At 38.6% G+C, this 27,465-nt stretch overlaps 1 long non-coding RNA gene across 3 annotated transcripts; it reads left to right on the top strand.

Moving 5' to 3' along the window:
- The first annotated feature begins 1,425 nt into the window (after positions 1-1,425).
- LOC144664380 (uncharacterized) lies at positions 1,426-27,465 on the top strand. Of its 3 annotated transcripts, none has more exons than XR_013572777.1 (4): positions 1,426-1,454; positions 11,195-11,319; positions 26,342-26,502; positions 27,279-27,465. It is a non-coding gene; the product is annotated as an uncharacterized LOC144664380 (long non-coding RNA). The 3 variants fall into 3 exon arrangements; XR_013572778.1 differs by lacking the exon at positions 1,426-1,454 and adding an exon at positions 8,317-8,360; XR_013572776.1 differs by lacking the exon at positions 1,426-1,454 and having other exon boundaries at positions 11,112-11,319.

The following is a 27,465-nucleotide window of genomic DNA, read 5'->3' as shown; positions in this document are numbered from 1 at the left end:
GTAAAACGAAAGTGATTTACACGAATCAGTAACACTTCATTCATGCGTTTATAAGAAAAGTAAAATAATACATTTTATCTATACTCGGCTACAGTAAGAGCGGCAGAATAGCTGCTCTTATTTAACAACCAACTAACCCAATGCATTATGATAAAGCATGGTAAAGTGCAAATGTCATTGCATGCAGCCGAGGGAGTTGTTAACCCACCTTTGAAAAATAGACTATGAATACTGAGCTTAAAACAGAGAGCAGCAGATCAAAAATAATGGCCCCCTTAAGTCGAAATTTCCAATCGGTGGAGAAATATTTTAGCAGTTCGTAATATTTTATTTTTAAAACTAGTGAACTTGTCGGAATAAACGTGTAATGAAATGCCTGAGAAATTCCTGCCCTTGTGTACTTACAACTGCTTTCAGTGTTACGTGCATAGCTAACTTTCCACATCCATCTTTCGATATTGTCTTTCGACGTTCTGTTTGAGATGAGCCAATCACAACCGATGCATACCGGTGTTGGTTCATGCAAATACGCCCACAAGCTCAGAAGGTCTTGGTCAGCCGGTGGACTGTGATTGGCGGATTTCGATCCGTCTTGATTGTTAAGTACGTTAAGATGGATGTCGATAGAAAGCCACTATACACGTTATACTTAAAGCGGGAGAAAGTTAGTCACGTCGTAAATTACATTGACGAAATTCATGAGTAACTTTTGCTCTGTACGTGTCAATCTCGTCCCAGAGCCCGCCCACCCTTATCCGGCCGAAAAAAGCCTAAGAAACCCTCGATCTAGCGACTCAGGGTAATTCAAAATTGCGACGTGAAAAGCTTTAAAATTCAGACATGAATACCTTCCCTAACAGGGCCTCAGTCGACCTACGTCTCTCGCAACCTCCTCTATGAAAATACGAAAACCTTCGAAATTCGTCCTAGAGTAGAAGAAATTTCAATCCAAAAAGCGCCAAGTTTTACCGTTTATTGCTTTAAAACTATTAGCTACTATTACAAATTTATTATTCTCTTGTTTTCAATAATATTCGCCCTTTTGATGACTCGCCCTTCGGCGTGCACGCATTTTCAGAGTATGCAATACTGATGTGGTAAGTCATTGTACTTACTGTTTTATTCATTTTATAATTACATTGTTTGCAAATATCAGCTACAGACAACAGCGGTTGGTTTTGCCACATTTTTTAAAGAGATCGAGGATACCTAATGCATTGGCTACGTTCTCTGCTATTTGTTCCGCTACACTCTTTTTTTTTTTATAGAAGAATATTGTTTTGGGGACAAGGCTGAATGTTCTTATTTTTCTGCTGATGTTAGGCTGAAAATATTCTTGCGGATATTATCAGATTGAAGCGTATGGCATTTCCGTTTGTGCTTCACACCATACATATGTATTACACGTACCGTTCAATGAACTGTCATTAGCATCGAGCATTTGGCCAGTGCAGGTTTGTATCGTCTATTCTGTTAGTTTTGCCGATAAGAGAAAGGTAGAATTTTAGACGGTTTATTAGGGCCTCTTTACATGAGAGCCGAGATGAGTTTCATCCCGGGATGAATTTCGTCTCGGGGTGAAAAATTTCATTTTACATGAGCGTGTTCATCCCGGGATAAATCGTCCCCCCCCCCCCCCCTCCCCCGAGTTGAATTCATCTCGGCCGTGCTTACAGACCTTACATAACATTACATTTCATCCCGGGAAGGACTGTTTACATGGGGTGTTTCGTCACGATTCATCCCGGGATGACATTTCAACCCGGTGTTTCATCCCGGGACGAAATCATGTATCATCATGTAAAAAGCAACAAGAAAATGACCAGAAACCGAGATGAATTCATCCCGGGACGAAAGCCATCCCGGGAGGAAAACTCTCATAAAAAGAGGCCCGTGTAATTGAATTGTATTTACAAATTTTCACCAAACAAAATGATATTCTTAAAATGTCGCCAATTTCAGCCTCAATATTCTTATATAATATATTCTTACAAAAGGAAAAGAGTGTCAGGAGTGTTATTGCAATTGCGATATATTGCCTTTTTTGCAAAATTTCAATAACTTGACAAAAAATTGTTACACTAGCCTGCGAATACAGCCGCCTCTCATTCGCGTTTCGCACGTAGTAGCGGGAGCGAATGAAAACTATGGATTTTCACACAGAAATGTATTGTTAGATAACTTAATGCGAGCGAAATTATTCCTCGCAGCAAACAGATTACTGGCACGGAATTTGGTGTCTTTGGAAACAGTGATGATTTTACAAATACTGAGCCTGACATGCATATGGTATTAATTACATGTGGTAAAATGTAATATTTATATTATCGAGTAAGAAAAGAAAATGACTAAAATTGGAACAACCAAGTATCGTGTTAAATACAGGTAGATTTCAAAAAGGGGTCAACAGAAATCCCTTTTTTTAATGTAGCTAGAGCTAAACATGTGGCGCATCTTTGAAATACACATACCCAGAACTCACAAAGTTTCCACTCAAAATCAAGCAAAATGCCTACATTTCAATAACATAGCATACTTTATACCCATAAAAGGCTCAATTTTAGTCTAAGGCACTGTATACTTAGTTTAAAATCCCCCTATTACCGTATTCCTAAAACCCCTGGCCGACCTTGACGAACGGGCGGGTCTACCTTGGACTATTAATGAAGTGTTATCTCGAGTAATGAAAACCAGCAGAATATAAATGTGTCGTCTGTTTGTTGCTTTATTTCCTTTCTTAGGGCAACAAAACTAATTTATAAAAAAAAAATTCAAAATTTCAAACTTATCCTACAGCCCGAAGCGACTATAATGAGAACGTCGATTTTGCCTGATTTATATGTAGAAACTCGATTGATCTGAAATGAAATTAAATGTGAGCCTTCTTTTTAATTGGATGTCTAATTTCCGTTTGTTTTAGCCTGGGGATGCACGAATCAGTCAAAATTTATACACATATATGGAATGAAATTCAAAATTATTTTCGTATCACGTTTTTCTTTAGTGCAGTAAAATGGAATTAAAGACCTATTCCCAAAATCCGTTTTTTTTTTTCACGTGAAAAATGACAACTGACCTTCATGTTCATTTTTCATTTTTTTTTTTTTGGGCTGGAGGAAAATGGAATTCGAATTCACTTTAATTATGCTTTTTGTTTTTCGTTTTTCTATAGCTAGCCTGTACATTAATAAAACGGATTTGAATTTTCATTTTGCTTTTTCGTATGAAATTTGAAAAGAAATCAACATAAGTTTGTCGCTTTTCATTTTCGGCGAGAAGCATTGGAACTGATAATCTCCGTTTTGGCGGGAATATTAAACAAACAAAATGGCGGCGTTAGAAGACGTTGCCCTCCGGTTACTTATCGAACAGAAACATACTTATGAAGAGCTTGTCGCTGAAATCAGGACTCAATATCCGAATCTAAAGAGTTTTATTGTACGAAGCGTTAAAAGGTTTTGTAATCACCTAGGAATCAGGAAAAGTATGCTGGTTTCGGTTTTTGGAGTGCTCGATATCGCAGTACGAACCGCGTACCACATCAGAGGAAAGGATGTGTTCCAAATTTAGAACAACAGTCATGAATACTTATGTAGGTATAAAAAGCGACAAGCTGTTCACAGAGCAAAGAAAAATGTTTGCAACTCGAAACAAAAATGTCATAAGAAGAAGAAAATTGTAGTTATATACCCACATAGGTTAAATTTTGCCTCCACTACACAACAAACAAGCACACAGCTATAGGACAAATAAGTTTATTTAGGAGGGCGGCCTGACACGAACCAACCCAAATCCCATACATTTCCTTACACTATTTTACAATGTTTACATACAAGTAGAACACATTCAAAACTCTAGTTACAGGACACATCTATAGTAAAATATCCTTATCCATATTAAACTTAATTAAATGACTGTCATTACAAATAGTAGCTACGACATCAACTGGACAAGGCGATAGGACGCCAGTTAGGCGAAATTTACAAAGAAAACCCACGCCTAGACCTGCATCTCCCAGTAAGCTCTCAGGCTTAGTGCCAGTTAGGCTGCCAGTTAGGCTAGGGAGCAACTGTAAATCACAAGCTAAGAGCCAGTTAGGCTGGAGAACCGCAACTCCGATAAGACAGGAATCTAGGATATGTCACAAATCTCATATGTTTTAACGACGTGGACGAAAACCCACGCATTGACCTACATTTCCCAGTGAGCTCTCAGGCTTAGTGCCAGTTAGGCTAGGGAGCTACTCTAAAACACAGGCTTAGCTAGTTAGGCCGGAGAACCAAAAACTCCGATAAGACAAGAATCTAGGATGTGTTACAAATCTCATATGTTCTAACGACGTGGACGTACCGTTAAAACATTGAAAATGAAAAACGAATGAAAAAGCCCTAAAGCGTACAGAGCTGAGCAACCGCTTACAAAACGCATACGGTTAGACGGAGGCCAGAAAAACCTTGCACAAAAAACCCCAGTGGGGAAAAAATGCATGCCAGGAAACCTGGGTAGGAACCAAGGCTCAAGCTCCAAGCCAATCCTACGTGGCTTTACAAAATGAAATAAAAATAAACGTAAACTGCAGACCAAGAAAGCAGTTGGCTCTGAGGCCTTGACAGCCACGTGCTATACCCTTCTTATAGTTAATTTAAACTCTTTTGCAGTTAAACGGAACTGAATTATCGAGTAACACTTACATGAAATGATAAGTCAACTATTTACAATTCAAAATCTATCAAGAAAGGACTACGCATAATATTAGTTACGAAATGTAGCGAAATGTTAAAAAAGCTTTCAGTTCTCTTTGTCCTACATGTCCTTTGTCCTGTATAGCCCTACGTCATTACCCGTGACCTCACAGCCTGGAGCCCAATTCTAGTTGTATCTCGTGCCGACAAAATAGTTATTTCAGCCTCCTTCGCGAGCTCATTCGTCAGAAATAACATATAGTACCAGTTAATAAACTACAGTAGCTACAAACCTAATTCTCTACAAACAGCTGCAAGGGCTACACAGCGAGTATAAACAAAAGCAGATACGTAACAACTCATACGTATACTGAAGTAGAATGACATCACACTGTGAATGACTTACGAAAAAATGAATATGAAAGTGCGGAGCTATTTCTAAGTTTACATAAACTGGTAAGTGCACGACCAAACGGTAACTAAACAAGCTTTACATCTCAAACTGCCAGTTAAGCTGGGGAGTCCACAACTTTGGACCAAAATACCCCACATACAAAAGCGACATGCCAAACTTGCAAGGCAAACGAACTGGGGAGTACACTACATTAGACTAAGACCCCCTAAATACAAATAATTGAGCCAGTAAGGAAAATAAAGTGCAAGGAAAACAAGCTTAGTGTTCAACTGCCAGTTAGTCTGAGGGGCCCACTTCTTTGGACCTTAATCCCCTATATACAAACTTGTAGAGCCAGTAAGGCAAATATAGTTGCAAGTTAAACAAACTCTAATTAGCGTAAACTGCCAGATGGGCTGAGTAATCCACAACTTTGGACCAAAAAGAAGAACCTACTCATACAAAACAAAAAGTACAAAACAATTAGTACCAGGTAGGCTAAAAAACTACAGGAGCAATAGACTGATAGCACGGAGGCCAGAAAAAACCTGCCATAAAGAGGCCGGAAATCTGGGTAGGAACCATGGCTCATGTCCAACGATTGGTAGCCCGTCCTACGGAGGCTTATCAAGTAAAATCAAGGCTGGTCAGCAACGAGGCGGAAGAAAATATGAAAAAAACTAAAAACAGAAAATTAACGGAGCACTGAACAGGGTTGGTTCAGAGACCTAGATGACTATCACGTGTTAAACTCCCTTTATATACCCCTGGCTAACCCCCATAATGCACCGGCCTGGGGCACAGGCCGTGTTGTATCCCGTGCCGGCAAAATAGTTGTTTCAGCCTTCTTCGCAAGCTCATTCGTCAGAAACATCATTTTCATGACTGTTATATTAATTTGAAACATATCCTTACCTCTGATACAACGGTAGTATTGCGATATCGAGCACTCTATCAGAAAAGGACATTCTTTTCCTGATTCCTTTGTGATTACAAAACCTTTTAACGCTTCGTAAACTATAACCCTTTAGAATCTGATATTGAGTCTTGATTTAAGTGACAAGCTCTTCATAAGTACGTTAAATTTCGGTTCGAGAAGAAACCGGCAGACAAAGTCTTTATCAAGAACATTTTCTAACGCCACCATTTTTGTTTGTTTAATATTTCAGCTAAACAAAGTTTGTCAGTTTCAATACTTTTGACAGAAAAGGAATAACGAGATACGAATTTTAAATTCGTTTTCCAATTTTCATACGAAAACAAAAAAGAAAATTCAAATCCATTTTTAGTCTATAAAAGAGAACGAAAAACAAAAAGCTTCCAGTAAATTTAAATTTCGTTTCCCTCCCGGCGAGGAAAATTAAAAAAAAAAAAACGAAATGAAAGCTGGATGACGTTTTTCGTGAAGGGAAAAAATGAATTTTGCATTTGGAGATGGGACTTTAATAAATTATTCCATTTTTACAGCGCGCAAGAAAAACAAAAACCTAAAATACTTTTGAATTTTATTTTTCTACGCAACTGAAAATCAGTTAACACTAAGGTACTACACGGTTTTTTGCGATTCATTGGGCCGATTCCCGGTTTCGAAAAAACAGCGGATCACGGATTAGCTAAACGTTTTGGCCCGAGTTCCGGACTCTTCATGTCAGGAAGTTAAGACTCTTTTTCGTTGAACGCGGAGAAAGAAATAATGATAATGATAACAGCTTTTAAAGCTATCGTACATAAAGGACATTGATACAAGATAAAAAAATGTTTGCGGTATTGTCCCAGAAACAAGGAATGAAACGTAGTGTAGCAGCTCTCGAAAGCTTAAATGTACTGGCCCTCTAGTGTAGCAGTTGTTATGTAGTAGATAAAATATGAGCGGGAGATCTGTATGGGCGTTTAATGGCGAGCCGATAGGCGAGCCATTGTAAATGCCCATACAGATCGGACGCGAATATTTTATTCTACTTGTGAAATGAAAACAATAAAAGAATGCAAAGTATTGTTATGCGAATCAGTAGAGACCTGTATCAAAAGTTAATGAATACTAATTAGCTGAGCAGGAGTTTACAGTATCAAAAGTTAATTCTATTGTTTGATTTGTATTGGGGTTTCAGTTGTGTACATGTGGTCTGAATACTGTGCTGGGATTGGGTTGCACCTTCATGAATAATTAATGAATTGTACAATGTTAGTTTTTGGGGCAAGGAGCATCGTTCCTGGTTTTTTTATTGTTCTCTCGAGGGGTAGCGAGCCATTCATGTGAGAACGTGAACGAAGAAATGAATGAATGGACGAATGAGGTATTTAGCATAAAAAAAAAAAACAATTGCGGACACTAAAATATACATTAAAATATATCTAAGCTATATAAAATTAAAAACATTTACATTTAAATTCTAAGAAAAATGTACCGTACTACATAGATGAATAGATAGATGAATGAATAAATAAATTAATGAGAATAGAATATAAAATTTATAATAAAAGTGGATGCATGTGAGATAAAAATTGCAGTCAAGAATTAAAAGTTTAAAATTTAAAATTTAAGAATTTATAGCGGCCAAGCTGCATATGTCACATTTACACTCTGTTTGTATAAGACGTGTGAGGTATTTTCTCCCAATACTGTTTTTAAAACTCGTGACATTTGGTTTCTCTCTGTCACTGTAATCTAGTTTGTTCCATAGATAAGGCCATAAATATCGTAAAGAATGTTTTCCACAATGTACTGTGCGAAAACGTATATCGGTTTGGGCTGTATTAAATATTTATGTTATATAAGTGGGCACAAGTCCGTGTTTTACTTTAGAGATGAAGATGGCGATGTTTTGTAGCCGTTTTTGGTACAGACTTGGTAGACCTGCTCTTTTCAGTAGCTCACTGTAGGTCTCCGAATGGGATTTAAGGACTGCCCTGAGTGCGCGCTCTTGAACTCTCTCAATTTTCTCCTTATCGGATGATCTGCAAAAGTGCTATACAATATCACAATATGAAAGGTGAGGTAAAATAGTAGATTTGTACAGCTGTAACTTTGCAGACCTTGGAGTTAGATTACAAAGTCTCAATAAGACCCCAACCTTACAACTCGTTTTCTTGCAAATATCACTGATGTGCGGGAGCTACTTAGTCTACCCATCCCCCTAGGCAGCCATTAACTCGAGATGTTATCAATAAGTATTTGAAACACTACATTTTGGCATATCCCACACTATCATTTGATTTAAACAACCGTCCTAAAAAAGGAATCTCACTTACGCCAGCACACTGTATGTTTGCCAGAGAAATATCAGGTAGGATTAGTTTGAGAACCTTACTTGTAAGTTAGTTTCAAATTTGTTTCTTTGAACTTAAATAGGAACATTGTCTACAATTACGTAGAAAGAAGTCCTTCTCAAGAGCATATGCCATCAAAAGTTTCTCTCGAAAGCCTCCTGTTCTCTGCATCCCTCTCTAGCTGGTACCAACTCTTGCCCGCGGACTTGATCTCTGCTTCTTGCGAACGTCTTCAGGCAGGACCGTAACTAAGCAAAATATATTTTGTTGGGAAAATAATCCCCAGTTGAACAAGAAATACGTCAGGAAAAATGTCTCTGAAAGAGTTTCAGTGCGTCTAGATTTCAACATTTCTGGTGGTATGCCCCAAAACCCCTTAGGAGGATCTTGCCTCGTCTGTGGCAAAGTTCTAGTAACGACCCTGCTCCGGTGTTCCGTGGGCCACCTCTCTTTCTCCTCCCTTGAGGATTCAAGGTCAAAGCTTGCCTGAACTCAGTATAATTGCAGACAAATTCTGTACTGTTGTATAGAACGCCATCGAACGATACTAACGATAGGTCAAGAAAGCGGGACCATTTAGACCCGTTGCAGCCTGCTGCTGATGATTTGCTTGAGAAAATGCAGCGATAATGTACAGAGTTTTTTTTACTCAGTTTAGGTCAGTAAAATGCTGGATAAAATTAAAACGACAAACCTTAACCGACTTTAGTCGTATTTTTCGGCCTTTTCTTGTCGCTACTTTCGAAGAGTAAGAAGGACCACATTTTCAGGCTCCCACACTCGATCGTTTTTTTTGTTTTGTTACATAACCAGACATACAGTGCAAACCCGCGAGTAAGAGCCTCAATTTTCCCAAGTTAGCTTTAACAGGTACTTACATAAATAGTAATAAGCACAAATTTAAGCTATTTGGCTAGGTTCTTAATTGGTTTTTACTTTCTAAAAACCGTGCTATTCAACCTTTCCCTTATATGAAATTTTCATACCATCTGTTTAGTTTTGGGAATGTATCAATAATAATGATAATATCTTATGCCTCTTTAACATAGGCATTTTCATTGCAACTGGAGTGATAAGGCTCTAAGCCGGTATCCAAAAGGATCCAGAATGCCGACTTATCATATTTCCGTAAAAGTAAACATTTTTAATGCATTTTAAAAAACTATGAACCTGATTACAAATTTTAGGCTAAAGAGGTTTTTTTCTATATATAACAGGTGCTTAAAAATTAAGTTCTTATATTTAATCTCGGGTTTTTACTGTAATTGACGTACTCATCTCGACGATCGCATCGGGCAGTAGGATAAGATTGAGAATAAGTGTAGTTTTTGAAATTAGATTTTGCTGTACTGTACAACTAGAAACGGACCATTCATCTATATTCTTCAGGTTTTTATTACTCGAGATAAGAACTAACATAAGCACAATATCCAAGGTCGGTGAGATCACAGTTGTCTTAATAAATAATACACGGACTGCCGCTCGTTGATACATTTTTGAACTTTAAAATCCTCGCAAACTTAGCATGTTGCAGGAAAGTCCTGTTGAGACATGCTTTTCAACAAAAAGCGCTTATTTTGTAATGCGCAGCTTATGCATATGGTATGGCATAGTATTAAAGTTGTACCATATTGTACCATATTAGTGGAGGGGGACAGGGGGGCGGAAGCCCGGGAGAAAAAGGGGCAGGAAGCGGGAGAAGAGAGGGCGGGAAGCGGGATTTTTAAGGTGGCGGAAACCGGGAGAAAACGAGTGAAATTTCGTAACATTTCATAATATTTCGCAAGGGATATAGAACGAACAGGGGAAAACAGCTATGGAAAGGGGCGGGAGGGGGGAGTAAAAGGTGCGGGAAGCGGGAGTAAAAGGTACGGGAGGCGGGAGGTTCAGACCCCCCCCCCCCCATATTAGGTATTGTACCATATTAGGTAGTGCGCGGCCGTTTAACAGAGTGCGTGTTTTTTTTTAAATAATGCTAATTTTGCAAACGTCGTTTACAAACGTAAAAGCTGCTCTTTGAATCTACATGGGACTGCAAATAGTCCGCAGTTTAAAATATATATATATATATTTCTCCACCGATTGGAAATCTAGACTGATCGACATTTCTTACCGGTATGGTGATACTAAAGTTTATCTCGACGGGCCATTATTTTTGGACTGCTGCTCTCTCTGTTTCAAGCATTCATTGTCTATTTTTCAAAGGTGGGTTAACATCTCCCTCGGCTGCATGGAATGACATCTGCGCTTTGCCATGCTTTATCAGAATGTAGTGCGCTATATTGCCGCTCTTGCTGCAGGTATAGATAAAATGTAACTTATTTTACGTTTCTTATATAAGCATGAATTAAGTGTCACTGATTCGTGTAAATCACTTTAATTCCTTTTAAGTTCTTTCGACTCGTGTTGACTTCGTGATCAAACACAACGATAACGAAGAAGGATTTATCACCTTGTAATCTATATAACAACTGAAAATACTAGTGGGTTGGAGAAAGCAAAGGAAGTTTTTGACTGATTGTGTTTATCTACTTTTCAAAAACAAGCCCTGCTTGCTTTAAAGAGATCGCTATCGAAACTCAAGGTTTTATTTGAGTTACAAACTCCGCTTAAAAAAAAAATCACTTACTGTTCATACTACTTAATCTTTTTTTTTTAATTTTTATAAACACGCGAGCAGGCTGGGTTCTAATTTCAGTTTTTTTTTAATGACACTTGCAAACATATAAGTTTTGAATGGAATTCGAAGTAACTAAATATTTAAGATATTCGCCGTGCGAGGTACTTCAACCAGTAACACATCTCTAAACTATTATTTTTTTTTTATTTTTGCCTTTTCACCTTTCTCTAGTTTCTTGTAGACCAGCTAAGTTGTTAATCGTTTCATCATGAAGGGAATTTGTTTTGTTATTATGGCTCTGCTCGTTGTGTCTGCAACATCACGTTCGGCAAGACCACGATCTCATCGCCGAACAGGTATGTAACATCTTTATATCTGTGTTTTACGACACAAAGGTATAGTCTTCAGGTCCGGTCCGTTAAAATCTTGTAGATGCGAAAACAGTGTTTCATGTTCGGCCAGACAATGATTCCTTTAGTAATGTATATAGCCAACTGGTTTGCCTCTTAAAATAAAAAGTAAAGTCTGCGTCGAGCCTAGTGGCCCATACAGAAAGGAGCTTATGCCGGTATCTGTAGCATCTGTAGCGACTAGGAGTATTTCTACTCCCCCCTGGATGGGATGCTAGTCCACCGCAGGGTTACCCCCCAGCATTTGCTCGCCGGTACCCATTTATACACCTACCGGCCCTGGGTGAAGAGAGGCACTATGAGAGTAAAGTGTCTTGTCCAAGAACACAACACAATGACCCCGGCCAGGCTCGAACCCACACCGCTCGATCCGGAGTCCGGCGCACTAATCATTAGGCCACCGCGCCTCCCATTGGTTATTTGCCAGTTGGGTTATTAAACCACGTTGTGTTCATTTAAATATTATTTTTTTCTGTTTCAGTGGCATGCCTGTAAACTAGCTATCTCGAAGCTAAGTGCATGCATGACCACTATAAAAAAAGAATTTCATCTTGGACACGACATATGTTTCAAAAACCATTCAAATAATACTTTCTTCTACGTGCATACTCTGTGATCATTTTTTTTAAAAGGGTATGAACTTAAAACTCCATACCGATAGCTAACATTAACAGCGCCGTGGCGAACGAAAATGAAACGTAACAAAGCCGGTGCATTGGTGTGGCCGGGCCATTGTGCCGTGTTCTCAAGGAAGACTCGTTTTTCTCGCACTGCCTCTCTCCAACCAGTTGTATAATTGACTACGGGCACATTGAAAAAATATGGGGGAGGGTTAGGTAGGGGTAGCCTGCAATTGTCCTGGTGAAGTTAAGGAGGCTCGATGTAGTTTTGTTAGCCGAAGGGTGGTTGTTTTGAAAATTAAAATTATCTAGGAAGTCAATGCTCGATTTTTGCCAAAATACACCATAACGATCAAATATGACCAAATTTTAATTTTTTACCCGTCACTTAGCCACAAGGGTTACCATAGCAACGTTGACGTTTTCTTTTGTTCTCAAATAAGCTTGATTTTCTCGAAATCTAGATTGACTCTTGGTGTTTATTTTTTGATATGTTAAGACGGGAGAGCCATAAATTTCAACCGCGGGCCCACATTAGTATAAATTCGAAAAATTTGAAAAAAATTCACAGCATAGCCCTAGGTGAACTATAACTATAAATATATATTTTACTTCGATTCGATAAATATTTTAGGCGTACGGAAGTGATCTTGATTTTGCATCTCTCGGAAGCGGTTTCAGGGGTCTGATACCGCACACTTCAAACACCTCAATTTCAAAATCAAAACGATCTCTTTCGAAACAACAAATACATCATCAAAAAGAATAAATAATTATACACATTTTGAATGGTTATTTTCTAAGTGTGAATCAATATTAAATATTTGGGAGATTTTTAATTCTTTACATAATTTTGATACATTTCACGCAAGGCAAAATTGACAAAATTCAGCGCCTAAAATCATTGCCTGGTACATGAGCTAAGGTGTAGAAACTTATACCACGTGAAAGAGCATTGTTTCTTCTTTGAAAATCCGTTTTCAAAACCATGGGAAACTAAAAAGACGATTTTTAACGGCCCGAAATGCAAGTAGTACTTTCGTGAAATTTGAGCTTCGCCGTAACGGCTTCGCGATGCTTGAAACTCACAAAAGAATAACAAATGAACATATTAAGACAATACAGCTTTAATAATACTTGTCAACAGGTACCAGAACATACTCGCGAGACTATTTGGCGTGGTGTTGTATCATTTCTAAGAAATAAGAAACCATTTTAGCCGTTTTATTTGACCTCGAGTTCCAAAGTAACAGAAAGCAAACACAGGTCACGTAGCGTTTGTTAAGGTCAAAGCACCCTTTATCAGATCAAATTGTAATCAATGAATTTCATTTGTCACACAGATAACAAGAGCTACAATCAAATAATGTTCATACCTTATAATAAGTAGTCAAAGCACCCTGGAAACTTTAAAAAATCCAATCGAAGCACATCGAAAACAACATCTATTCTTCGCTGGTTTTATCGTTAGCTTGCGTTACATAATGGATAGACCGCTGACAAGCTGTTATATTTTGCGGGCTTGATTCTACAGAAGGACGTTTATCCGTCCCTTACAGTCTATTAAATATTTTATTATTGTTGTTAGTGACCCCTTCTACCCTAAATGTTTGTTAAGTAAACTAAAGCGTGACCTTAACTCGGGTGACTTTCAACAGATGACACTTAGGAACGAACCTTTATTTTCTTGGGGGGGGGGGGGAGGGGTGGACATTAGCCAAATAAATTGCTGCAGAGTAAAACCGGCTGAAATAATCGTGCAAGAAAGCCAAAAAAAAAAATTCGTTAAATGAAAATGAAACATGTGAAAAATAAATATCTAGCTCAGAAAAAATTACCCCTCCCGTCTCCCACCTTCTCAAAAAATGATGGTTTTTAGCTCTCTTATCTAAATACATCTCCTGTTGCGTCATTTGGTTTGACTATCTTTCTGTAATATTCATTGTTATTGGCTATTCCTTTATTTGAAAATATATCCTTTACTCTATAACTTCAAGATGAACTAAATGGGTCAAGTTATTATTAAGCAATTTATCAATTAGCTTTTGCTATATTTATAGTAAATATTGAGTTAAGTCCGAAAAACGTTTTTTCGACAAAAGTAGCCCTCTAAAGGTATTGTGTAACCTTAAAGCAGCTCTCCAATCAGTTGCAATAGTCAACATTTAAGTCTTAAACCCTCGTGCAAGAACACGACCCAACAAGATCTGAAATGAAACTAATGTAAGGCGCTTTTCGCTTTGATGATTGGGCCTCGATGTCCATGTTGTAGAAATCGCAGATTGACCGCAGTTGTGCAACACTGAGTTTGGTAAGCTTGTTACTAGTATACAAGGAACATATATTAAGTGTGTCATACACGATGGGATGAACCAGTTGGCACTGGTCTAGGATGGATGCACGAGCAGAGGAGAAGGCTTCTTCCTCTTGGGCCGCCAGAAGGTCGTTATCATCGGTTACATGAGCTGACTGAGATGTCGCGTGTTTCAATTTTGCAGCGGTACGCGAGAAGTATCCCTGAATCTGCTGCGCAGTTAGGAACTCGTCAACCTGAAAGAGCCGCTGACCATTTTCCTTCCTTGCGTATCGCATGTCTCGAGATACTTTTTCAGGGTCGGATTTGTGGCCAGTCTCCTGCCCGATCTGGAACTTAGCATTCAGGTACTGGCGCTGATTGTCGTTAAAACGGCTGGCCTTCTTTGAAACTTTTAGAGCCCAGCCTTGCTCTAGGGGGGCCTCTGGGCACTCTTGATGATCAGTTGTCGTCGGGACAGCTAGTGTTGGCTGAAGGGAACAACCCTCTTGAATCTTCTTAGCGTACGCCAAAACTGCCTGGTCAAAAAGGGTGTGCTTCTCAGAAACGAGTTTGCACTTTCCGAACAGCAAATGGCGCTCAAGGTTGTAGTACTTTTGATAGGTGCAGATGCACCCATCCACAGGACACGACAACAGCCCACTGCTTGCACCTTCCTCTTCTTCATCTCCGTCCTCGTCTTCTTCTTCATCCAAGTGTTCAGTCATGGCTCGTTCGGCAGGTACGCGCCTTTCTTTAGAGCATGCCACAAAGTCTCCTTTAGACACCTCAGCCTTACACACATCTGGTAACCTTACAGGAACTGAATAATGGCCAGAAAAAAACATAAGAAAAAAGTAAAAGGAGTAACAAAGTAATGTACAAATGAAACAAAATAGTAGGGAAGACTCTTCTAAATTATTTATTTGTTTATATATTTCAGTCTTATCTTATCTTTTTTATTATTTTTTTATTTAATATTTTACTGGTAAGATGGGAGTTTCATTCCAATAAGAATAAGATGTTGAAAAAAAAAAAAAAAACAAGAAATCGGATTGCCCATCATTAAATAGTTTTTTTTCCGATTTACTTTTTCCCTTGACTTTTTCTTAACACAGTAGTGAAAATATCAGAATAGAGGTATATAACTAATATAAGATATGCATGTATGTTGTTGCTGTAACTATAACCTTGTAATTGAGACCATGGTATATTCTTTCCCTCTCCAATGTTGTATGCCTTCCATACTGTGACACAGTCCTTTTGGTAGAGGAAATTGTTTAAGCTGCTGATACCCTCCCAGCGGCCTGGAACCTCTTGCTGTTGCTTGTTGGTAGCATCGGTAACTAGGACGATCCGCACAGCACTCATGTCCCCGTGAGACAACATGGCTTCTTTGAAGTCGCGCACCGTTACCACGTCGTGGCCCTGGTTGATGTATCGTCGTACATGAGCCTTGATGGAAGCGGCTTTTCTGTCACAAGGCCCTTTACCTCCCTGAGGGTCACTGAAGTCGACTCTTTTTACATCAATCCCCGTCGCCTCTCCCATCAGACGGCATGCTGACAGCATGGCTCACTGTGATAGCACCCAGCGTTATCTTGCCTTAGTGCTGCACTTGTAATTTCAAGATGCTCTGCCTTCAGTGCGTCCAGTGTGTGTTGTAGAACTTGAACAACGGCATTTGCGTCCTGGCTGGAATCTTCTATTATGTGGACAAAGGTCTGCTGCTCAAGCTGACTAGCACACCTGCGCACTGCTACGTTGACATGCCAGGAAATACCCCTCTTGCCGAACCAGTCAGCTTGGGTCTCCCGATATTTTTGGGGCAGCCACTTCATTGCCCAGTCCTGGGTTGTGAGCACTGATGTCTCGTCAAGACTTTCTAGAACTGTTGTACGTGCCTTGTCTTGTTGTAGGGACCGCAGCTGATGTGCTTTCCATGATTCTATGGCATGGAGGGCTTGGTGAAACATATACTGCAAGTCGTCTCGTTCAAATTCTGACAGCGGGGCTTCAGTGATGGCATCTTCAACCTCTTTCATTGCAGCTTTAAGCACCTCACATTGAGTGCAGCTCTCCTCATGACTTTGATCGCAGTCGGCGCAAAAATGTTGGTCCTTAGGGTCGCTTAAAGCGTAACTGCTGCAGTGATCGGGGGTGGCTGAATGACTCGAAACATGGACCTGTAGTAAGATGTTGTAATATTTTACTTTAACAGTATTTTGTTAACATCGTACCATTACATCGTATCATATCCTACAACCATATAGCAGTGAAAAGCACAAACTTTGCAAAAGCAAGAAGGGTACGTATACTGCAGATAATCATGTGAACACATCATCTTCTTTACTTAAGAATTTTTGTTCTTTCCTGTTTTGTCTAAATCGTTCATGGACGCATAGTCCTCGTAAGAGCGACTTGGGTTTACTAAATCAAGTTTTGCCCATTTTATTATAAGAAATTGACGCTTGTGACAGTGTTAATTAAGGTATTTGAAATTAACGCGACTTAAGATTACGAAGATTGAAGGAAAAATTACCTCCCAATTAAAAAGATTACCGCAAAAGAGGGTGTAGCATTTCAAAATGAAGGACATGAAGCGTCAATCTCCTATAATAAGGAAAGCTAAACTAAATACGCATACGTTCTAACTATTCCTTCGATTAAATAGTTAAACCTTTCTAAGCGTAGGCGGTATTCACATTAATTCCTAATATTCATTAGTGCATTTTCTTACACTGTCTGGCTTAAAACAAATCGCGCCACATTCTTAACGAATAAGACTCGGTAAAGCAAAAACCAGTCACGCGTCATACGCGCGCGTTTTCAGGTGCTATTAATTAAATGGTTTCGTGTAATTACTTTAAATTCGTACAAAGTCTTCGTCTTATATCTGATCAGTCTGAAAAAGGCAACTGACGCGCGAAAACGGGCTTCGGAAGAAAATATTTGTACTTGGCCTTCGAATTATGCAAGTCCCTGGAGCGACTGGGTACTAGTCTGTATTTCTTTAAAATGTGTGATAGATAACTGTCTTTGCCTATACGTCCTTTCTGATCCGTTATGTTTTTACTGTATCAAATCGAACATACCTTATAGTCACCCTTAATGTACTGCTTTGCCTCCTTCAGTACCTTCTGCAAACGACTTATCCACGTTCTGTCGTCTCTGCGCAGCTTTGGCAACATTTCAATCAGGTCGTCGAAAGCCTTACCACCGTCTGCCGCGATGTAATCGAGCCCTTGAAGTGACTTTCGGACCGAGGCAGCACAGGAGGACAAGACGCGAAGCATAGTAGATCTGCTGAACGGCGTGAAGCTGACTTCCTTACAATACTGAGTATACTGTGCCACGATTCGTTCTGGTATCATAGTTCTAATAAGATTAGGTGTTTCCAGGACACTTCCATCCGACAGGGGCAGTAGTCTTTGGCCAAAGGGTAGATCTAGTATTACATGTGGACTGGTGATGAAGTCCAGGAAATGGTCCAATTGAGCATAGTCCACACGCATACGGGGACTCTTGGACACGAGCACAGGCGAACCTCGCCCGTATTTTACTGCGTGTTGTCGTGCGGTCTTTACTCGATATTCCGTGATGCCAGGTATGTATCGCTGGAGAAGACTATATGGCACAAGGTCTGCCATGATGGAGAGGACTTGTCGCCGCGTGTCCCAGCTTGCGGCATTTTGGTATGTTTCTGCCAGGGATTTCAGATATTTGTCATCAGCTGAGTTAGGCTCAGACAAAACACCCAAAGCACTCTCAACTTCACCTGACTTTTTCAATGCTTCCCAAAGGCCACCTGCGTCATCTGGAATAATGACTTCCAGGGCTGCCACGACTGCATCCCTTGCTTTAGCAACGTATGAATACTTGGTCCGGGAATCTAACTGCTGAGCCCAAGGTTTCCGCTGCTGTGTTAAGGGAGACATTCCACTGGCTGCCAAGAACTCGTTTAGCTTTGTTCGGCAAAAACTCAGCGTCGCGCTGGCTCTGCTTTCACCTGATAGCTCACTGCTGCTTTGTTCTGTTTGATCAGGAACGTATAGACTTGTTTCGTCCGACACAATAGCGACACTTTCCATCGCCTGACATAGCGAATCACTACTGCTCAAAGCCTCAATATCCTATAAAGGAAGAAAAAAATGAAGAATTTCGATTGGTAATGGCAATTGTATAGGGTATTTACAAAGCTCAATGCGCTTCATAGTTAGATTAGTTCTCCTCTCCCTTCCGTGCGCACTTGAAATATAGGGGTCGAGGCGCCGTGAGGCGCGAGAAGAAATAGTCCAGGATTACTTGCATGAGCAGGAGGGCATTTTGCGTGCGCATGCGTCGATATGGGCTAGTGCGCACGACAGAGAAGTTCTGCTATCGATTGTTTACATATTTTTCACAATTTATGGCCTAATTTTCAGCTCAAAATAAAAGGTGTTTTAAGTTTTATTTGCTGTATACGATACTAAGAGTCCTTGCTTTATCTTCTGACAACAACAAGCATACTTTGGTGTCGGCGTGCCGTTTATCTGATAGACTTTGGCTATGTGTATTAAACATTGCGCGTGGACAAAATGGCGACCGAATGTCGAGAACCGTAATACCTTGCCCATGTTTTTAATAGCTGGGAGATCTAAACGGTCAAAGTGCTACGGCTACTTAGTACTTAAATATAAAACAGCAGTTTTAACTATACGATGTTATAATCAAGTATCCCGGGTTTGAGCGAGTGGTCATGATTTTGTTCAGATTTTTCATAAAACTGCAATTTCATCGTTCTCACGATGCAAAAATCTCAAAATCTAACCTTGATCTCCAGCGTCTACCGATGATATATGGAGCCTGAAGTACTTGAACTATCGTCTAATGCTGCGAAGGTAGCGTTAAAAAATGGTCTATTGTGGTAATTTTTAGCTTTCTTCAACGTACGTTCTCGCTGGTTTATTCTAACAGAGAAACTATCGTTTGTGATTATTTCCTTAAACTTAAGCATTGGTCAAAATAACTTCACATTTCGATGTACCACAATTATTCCGTTGAACAAGAAAAGAATTACTGAGATCGGTCTTAATTTTAAAGTGTTATGGTAATTCTTTGCTGGTAGACTATTTGTTTACATTTTACTATGTTAATTAATACATTTTTGGCTCCTTTATCAAAATCTAGCCTTGATCACCAGTCAAAAAATAGCATGAAACGAACAAGCGATATATATATTTTTCAGAAACGTTCTAATAACTGCTGCATAAAATGTCTTAAGAAATTATTTTTAACTATAAACAATGTTATTTTCAAATTTTCATTTCAACGTTTGTTTCTTTAAGATTGATGTTCGTTCTGTTATAACGACTCGTTTTATTTCTGTGTCGCCTAAATGTGATTTAAAGATCTGCAGTTCTTGTTCCAGGAAACCCTGTTTGCCAGTCGAGGGCAAGTGAGTCATCAGTGAGCTGCATTATCATGTGCAGAACACCCAAACATGTCTTTCCCCTCAGGGAAAACTCTTTTCTTTGGTGACCGTCCCTTTAGGCAAAAAATCTCCCGACAAGCTATAATATTGCTCGCACTCTGCTTTTATTACAGCAATTGATTTGATGTGAAGTTTTGATCCTAATATATCACACTCCAGCACACGAATAAATGTTTTCCTCTTTTTACGGCCTGTTTGATTTTTGTCGGTGAAGGCTTTCCTACCTGTCCCACATATTTTCCCATTATTTTCAACAACGATCCCGAACCAGGCCAGAAAATCTGCTTTATAAGAGACTTGCTACACACAAAACACCTTTTCTTAGCGAAATTTACGTCTATATTTAATTATGTGACGATAAACAGTGCAAAAAACAAAGCTTGAATCTTCCGCGCCATTTTTATTCCCAAGATCACGCGGTCTTTGTACAGCGGTTGCACGCATGCGCCCGCAAAATGCCCTCCTGCTACTTGCATGTGCATGCGCCAGTTTTTTTTTTTCCAAAAGAAAAGTGGCGAAAAACATATATATTTGGTAGATAAAAATAATAAGTTGCTGTGTAGCACTTTGTTTATGTACTTTGAAATGTTTTTCTTGTTAAAAAAAAGTGCTAAAATGTTTTCTCGTGTTATTCCCGAAACGTCTCGCTAAAAGAGAAAACATTTTAGCACTTTTTTAACAAGAAAAACATTTCTTGGTAGCACTTTTGAAAACACGCGCACACAGATGACGAGTTCATCTACGCGACCATGTAAGGCAAGGTCAACGGGAATAACTTTACAAACCTAGGCTTGCCAGATTATATATTAAAAGCTAACGGTCAAAAGACAAATGGTTATCCGTCAACTATTCCTGGTATTTTGTACCTACTCATTGAAGTGGCTTTGGATGCAATTTAGCGGTCTTTCTTTGCATTTGCGCGAAGTTGCATTCGTCATTTGAGCGAGCAATTCTAACCCTTATGCCGCACTCCTCGTTTCTTATTGGCTCATTCTGAGCATGCGCATGTACTGCATTATTTTTATAAGGAATCTCTCCTCACGCGCCAAGTTCAACCCATGGTTTTATGCAACTATAAATGATTTACGTATTTCAGAAAACATGTTGGACATTTTTTCCCTTCGACTTACTGGTTCATTTTCGGCGGACTCATCTGATGGGGAGGTTGTTTCTTTGTCCTTTTTCTCGACTTTAACTAATTGCTGATCAGTTAAAGTCTCTGTTTGTTGAGCCGGGGGCGTTGGGTCTGGTCTACTCAGCAAAATGCGACACAGCTTACATATTGCTGAAACCAATAGAAACAACAATGATTTACATATCCATAACATTCAGAATCAAACCAAGTAAAAAATAACTAAAATACTGATCGATTTCAGTCACAGGTAAGCAGTTTTCGTACTTTACAAGATTGCTTTAGCTACAACTCATAAGGACTTACGAGATCCAATAGAGACTAGTGTGGAGGTCATCTTGTAGATGAGTTTAGACTGCACGAACGTGACACTACGATCACCCTTCATCTGCGTAGTCTTATGTGGTGCCCAACTTGGTGGAACGGCGCAGAATCGCTTTTGGCAGCGCCATCTGAGGCCAAATTTATCCCTATGTTTTGGGCAAATTGTCATGCTTAGGTGGCTGCTGGTGATCTCGAAAATACCTGAAAAAATGATACACAAGGTAGTAAGCCATTAGCATAGGCTAGAAAGTTTTGTTTAGCACCTGAATACTACGTTATGAATCAAAACCTAGGTTTCCAAATTGAGTGTTTTCCAGTTAAGCGGCGTGTATATACTGCATGACATAAACTGACATGACCTATAAATAACTTGTTACATACACAGACGAAACGCCACCACTCACTTCACTCCAACTGAAAAAGACTTGCACACAGATTGTCGAACCAGCAGCCCTTCCTTTTCAGTAAATTAAAGAACGCGTGCGAACTCGCTACGGGCCGTTGGGTCTTCTTTTAATTTCAGTATCAGTAATCGTTATTTATACATAATATTAGTTACCCGTGTCTCATTGGTAAACAGACGGATAAAGAACTTTGCATTTTTTTCTCGTGCACATTTTTTCCATTCAGAGGTATTTAACTCGCCAGTAGGTCTCGCCTGATAACGTAATATTTACAGCTATCCGGAGCAAACTTACCCCTTTGGGTATACGATATACAAAAGTGGGGAGGGGTCGGAGGGGAGTTAGCGTTTTTCGATATCTAGTTAGAAGACTTGCGTCCCTTTAATAATTTAGAACGTATTTTTAAGTATTTTTTAAGTAAATCAGGCATGCCAACCCTTACAACCTACTCGTTCCCTTCCCCTACCCCGTCAGCCGGCCAACGTGTCAAGCGTACGTGACAATGTTGAAATATTTCTGTTTATACATACCTGCTCTAGCTAAAAGAAGTTCCGCCTCACTTTTTAGGGTAGAATCGGCAAAGCCACCAGCAAAAGTTTTCAAATGACCACTGATGTCTTTGTCACATTTTTCGATTGCGATACATTGGGAATTTGCCGGATGTTCAGCACTGGATCCGCATTGTCCCCCAACTTTCTCAGCATACTCACAAAATGCCATTTCCGATCGAGATGAATCACGGAAAATTCAGCTGGAAATTCGCACTTTTCCAAGATAATACGAACGACAACTTGTTGTGATATAAATGCAAACTTAACCTGGATACACGACTGAGAGGCACTGACTGTAGAAAGGTGCAAGAATAATGATTGTGTAACAAGTTAAGGAGAGGTTTGCTTAAAATAAACATGACCTGCATTGGGAAACTACTTGGTGTTAGGTCATGTTTATTTATGTTTCCTTTTCGCTAGATCAAGCAAACTTATTTTATTGGAAGCCACAAGGAAAACATAACTGAGGCTAGCGTTTATGTTTTATTTTTGTTTGACATTTTCTCATTTTCCCGGCATTTGTCTTATTTTAATATCTTTTAAACGGATTGACTGACCGAGGTTGAAAGTTGAAACCAAGGTTGAGACAATACCTTTGACAAGCGGTCTTCCTGTGTAGTGTAACGCAATGGCCGCTGTTGACCGAATGTTGGAATTGTTTTAGTCCGATTTCCTTGGATTCATCTAATATACAGAAAGCTCACGAAAAGGTACGAACAAAACTTCATTTTTATCGCTTGTTATGTGTGTTTTTAAACAAATTCTGAATATTTTGATTTTGATTTGATCTGATAAAGAGTGCTTTGATTTTGACAATTGCTACGTGACCCGTGTTCACTTTGGAACTTGAGGTCAAATAAAACTGCTTAAATGGTTTCTTATTTCAGGACAACTCGGATTAATATTAATCGGATTAATATTAATCCTAATGATTATTATAATCCAGTAATAGATTATTATAATCCAGTAATAGATTATTATAATCCAATAATAGATTATTATAATCTATTACTGAGGTTTGAGCCGTGCCTTAATCCATTAGGATTAATATTAATCTTATGTAAGATTAATATTAATCGGATTAATATTAATCTTAATAATAAATCTCAACAACTCAATCCTAGTCCAAAACTTCCGAAGATTGGACCCACGCGTACTTTGTGCGCCCTTGCAAGTCGACCGGAATCTCCCCTACTCCACTTTGCATCTTCAAGCACTAAGCTAGGAATAGAAACGAAGCTTGATGTAAACATACTTTATTGTTTGAAACAGCTGAAATAGTTTTGTCGTGAACTTGACATCATATACAATATGCTTACCATGTCAGTTCACAGATAATATTTTCATCAACAAAAGGCGCCAAGAGAGGGGAGAAATTCTTGTTCATAGTTGCCATTGTGATATGCCGACTCCGAACCTCGAAACAGTTGGTGTGTTTGGGATTGTCGCTATTTCTTCGCAGCTGGTAACGATTCCCTGTCGTTAGGTCTCCTTTTTTGTAAAAGAACATGCCCACGACACGGATTCGCTGACTTTACTTCTAGGGTCAACAACATCGTCTAATCCGTAGCTTTAGCATATGCAAAAGTGATCGTCATGTGACGGATGTGATTAGTGACTTATGTTCGTCAGACCTGTGTTGTAAGTCTGCAGTGTGTTTGTCATATACATTTGTCATATACTATCTGTCAGATAGTCAAATAGACATATCTGTTATCCGAACATTCACGGAATTTTATCGGGATTATAATAGAGATTAATATTAATCCGGATTATAATATTAATAATAATCTAATCCTTCCAATTTTTTGCCGTGCCTTAATCTATTACTGGATTATAATAATATATTACTGGATTATAATAATCTATTACCGGATTATAATAATCTATTACTGGATTATAATAATCCTATTATTATCTATTATTATTATAATCCACGGATTAATATTAATCCGAGTTGTCCTGTTATTTCTTACAAATGACACCAAATCCCGCAAAATAGTCTGGTAAATATGTTCTGGAACCAGATCACAAGTATTTTTGAAGCCGGGTTGTTCAAATATGTTTATATGTTTTGTTTATGGCAGTTTTAAACATCGCGAAGCCGTTACGGCGAAGCTCAAATTTCACGAAAGAACTACTTGCATTTCAAGCCGTTAAAAATCGTCTTTTTAGTAGCCCGTGGTTTTGAAAACGGACTTTCAAAGAAGAAACAATGCTCTTTCACGTGGTATAAGTTTCTACACCTTAGCTCATGTACCAGGCAATGATTTTAGGCGCTGAATTTTAGCAATTTTGCCTTGCGTGAAATGTATCAAAATGATGCGAATAATTAAAAATATCCCAAATATTTAATATTGATTCAAACTAAGAAAATAACCATTCAAAATGTGTATAATAATCTATTATTTTTGATGATGTATTTGTTGTTCCGAAAGAGATCGTTTTGATTTTGAAATTGAGGTGTTTGAAGTGTGCGGTATTAGACCCCTGAAACCGCTTCCGTGAGATGCAAAATCAAGATCACTTCCGTACGCCTAAAATATTCACGGAATCGAAGTAAAATATATATTTATAGTTATAGTTCACCTAGGGCTATGCTGTGAATTTTTTTCAAATTTTTCGAATTTATGCTAATGTAGGTCCCCGGTTGAGATTTATGGCTCTCCCGTCTTAAAGTTTAGTAGATTGACTAACTGTTGACGAAATTTTAGAAAAATCTGTAAGAGCGTTTTCAAGTAAATCAAGAATGAAATTTTCAGAAAAACCCTGTTTTAATATAAAATAGGCGCTTTTAAATTGTTTTGTATTATTTGAGCGCAGTTACTCTTACTGAAATATAAATACTTACACCATCTAAAACCATTAACTAAAGGCGAAAGAGTTTTTGCTTTAATTTGTTAAAAATATATCGACTGCCAATTGTAGGAAATTATAAGAAAATAACAAAAACTTCATTCTTGATTTACTAAAAAACGCTCTTACAGATTTTCCTAAAATTTTATGTACAGGTTGTCAATCTTGAAAAAATAGCCTTCTCGATTAGGCATAAATAGATTGTGCTCGGCAACTTTTGAGCAACTTTTAGCGTTTTGAGCAACTTTTTGTAGTACCAGCAACTTAGGGCAACTTGTGCCTTCCTTGGCAACTTTTGAGCAACAAATTGATATAAAACCGATTCAAACCATAAAAGGTTGTTTCATTTCGAAGGATTTTTATCTTTTTTACCTTTTTTTATTTTTTATTTTAATTTTTTTATTTTTTTATTTTTTATCTATTATTGAAGTTATGTTGAGTTTAAAGAGTATATTGATTACAACAAAGTACTTATATTTCTCATATATATAACAATTGCTTTTGGCCTCTTTTAATGATTGTAAGTATATTTAATAAAAATGTTTAAATGGCAACAAACAAACAAACACGTTTTGAGTATTTATCGAAAACAAAACGACTCTAGAGCAAGCAACTTTTCTTAATTTTGTGGCAACTTTTTGCTATTTGAGCAACTTTAGAGCAACTTTTGGGTATATTGTGAAGCAACTTTTCCTGCATTTACTAGCACAATCTATTCATGCCTATTCTCGATGTACAAAATTCACTTTAATGTCAGCGATGAAGGAATCATTCTACAATCGAACAAGAACAGAAAAATGACAATACAATACAAGTAGATTAATCTAACGAAGCGAAAAGCACTTACAAGAAGTCCATAAGGCGAGAAATAGCTCGTTTAGTCTTTTAAATTGTCCGCAGTGTTTCGTAACAAAAACATGGCCGACTCGTTCGGCCGAGCACGCGAGTCCCCGGTCAGCGGGTGTACTCAAGAGGAGCCCTGGTACCGGTATGACCAGCGGATAACTCTGCAAATCTACTATACTTGCACATATCAAAAAATGAATACCAAGAGTCAATCTAGATTTCGAGAAAATCAAGCTTGTTTGAGAACAAAAGAAAACGCCAATGGTTGCTATGGTAACCTTTGTGATTAAGTGACGGGTAAAAAATTAAAATTTGGTCATATTTGATCATTATCGTGTATTTTGGTAAAAATCGAACAATGGCTTCCCAGAAAATTTTAATTTTCAAAACAAGCACCCTTCGGCTAAAAAAACTACATCGAGCCTCCTTAATGTATTTACTTTGTTTTAATTGTTTTTTTTGTTATAAGAATCCACTGACTATGGAATGATTGGTTTCGATGTCGTTCAAGATGGGGGAATGCCTAGCCAGCTTGAAGATCCCAAAATTTGGCATCATACCTTGGCTGGATGTCAAGAGTTGTGTGTGAATGAGCCTTGCCCCAATTGGTGCGTGCAAAATTGCCCAGAAGTGAGTAAGAAATTAAAGTAAAACAAGAAAAGTTTCGAAGCAAACTAATCATTTACAAGTCAAATAGATCCTTTCAGAGTTTATTCAACTTTTGGCACGGACCAGTCAGCAAAAACTCTATAAACAGTGCTGAAAAGGGCGCCTTACAATTAGGAAACCTGCCAAGTTTGAGATTTTTAAAAGAATCGAGTGAAGATATAGCTTTGCAAAGTCGCAAAATTTTACAGACGTTTGTATTGTAGGGCACAAACTTGCCCTCCACCACACATACGTCTGTAACATTTCGCGACTTTGCGGACCCATATCTTCTTAAGTTTTCAGAAAATCGCTCTTAAACTTGGCAAGTTTACTGAAGCCAGTGCGCACATTTCAGCGGTATCGATGGATTTTCGCCAACTAGCCCATGATGGCCGTGCTAACATTTGAGATACGCTTCAAGAGAACAAACCTGTTCAAAAATACTATCCGTGCGAATGAGGTCTAGTTTCTAAAGTTTGAGGTAAGAAATTTCCTAAGCAACAAATTTTTGGTCACGAGGCACCCTTTTAAAGTAGTTCAAATATACTAGCGCCAGTGAGCTACGAACCGTGTCAGAAATTGGTTGTTACTTGCTAGTCATAGACACTCGGTATCCTAAGCAAGTCATGATCGTGATTTGTTTTCTTTTTATAAAAGCGGCAAGCAAACAGACTGCGAAGAAAAAGAGACCCATTTATCAATTCGACTTTCTAGGTGACACAGTGGTTAAAGATTGATTTGTGTTTATCCTTTTGCAGATTTGTTCCAAGAAGTAATCATATCAAGAGCTCAAGCAAGCCTTTTCATTTAACATGCATCGCGTTTAAATAAAGGATGTTGTTGTTGTAGTTATCAAGAGCTGTTAAAGCCGACACAAATAAAATTAGTCAGTCTTTGAGTGCTGAGCGTGTAGAGTAAAGTAGCAAATAAAGATAAGGCTGGTTA

The sequence above is a fragment of the Oculina patagonica genome, chromosome 8 (assembly GCF_052425735.1).
Source record: "Oculina patagonica isolate OP01 chromosome 8, crgOcupat, whole genome shotgun sequence".
Lineage (NCBI taxonomy): Eukaryota > Metazoa > Cnidaria > Anthozoa > Scleractinia > Oculinidae > Oculina > Oculina patagonica.
The sequence above is the reverse complement of the archived record's forward strand: the minus strand, read 5'-3'. Positions and strand labels throughout refer to the sequence as shown.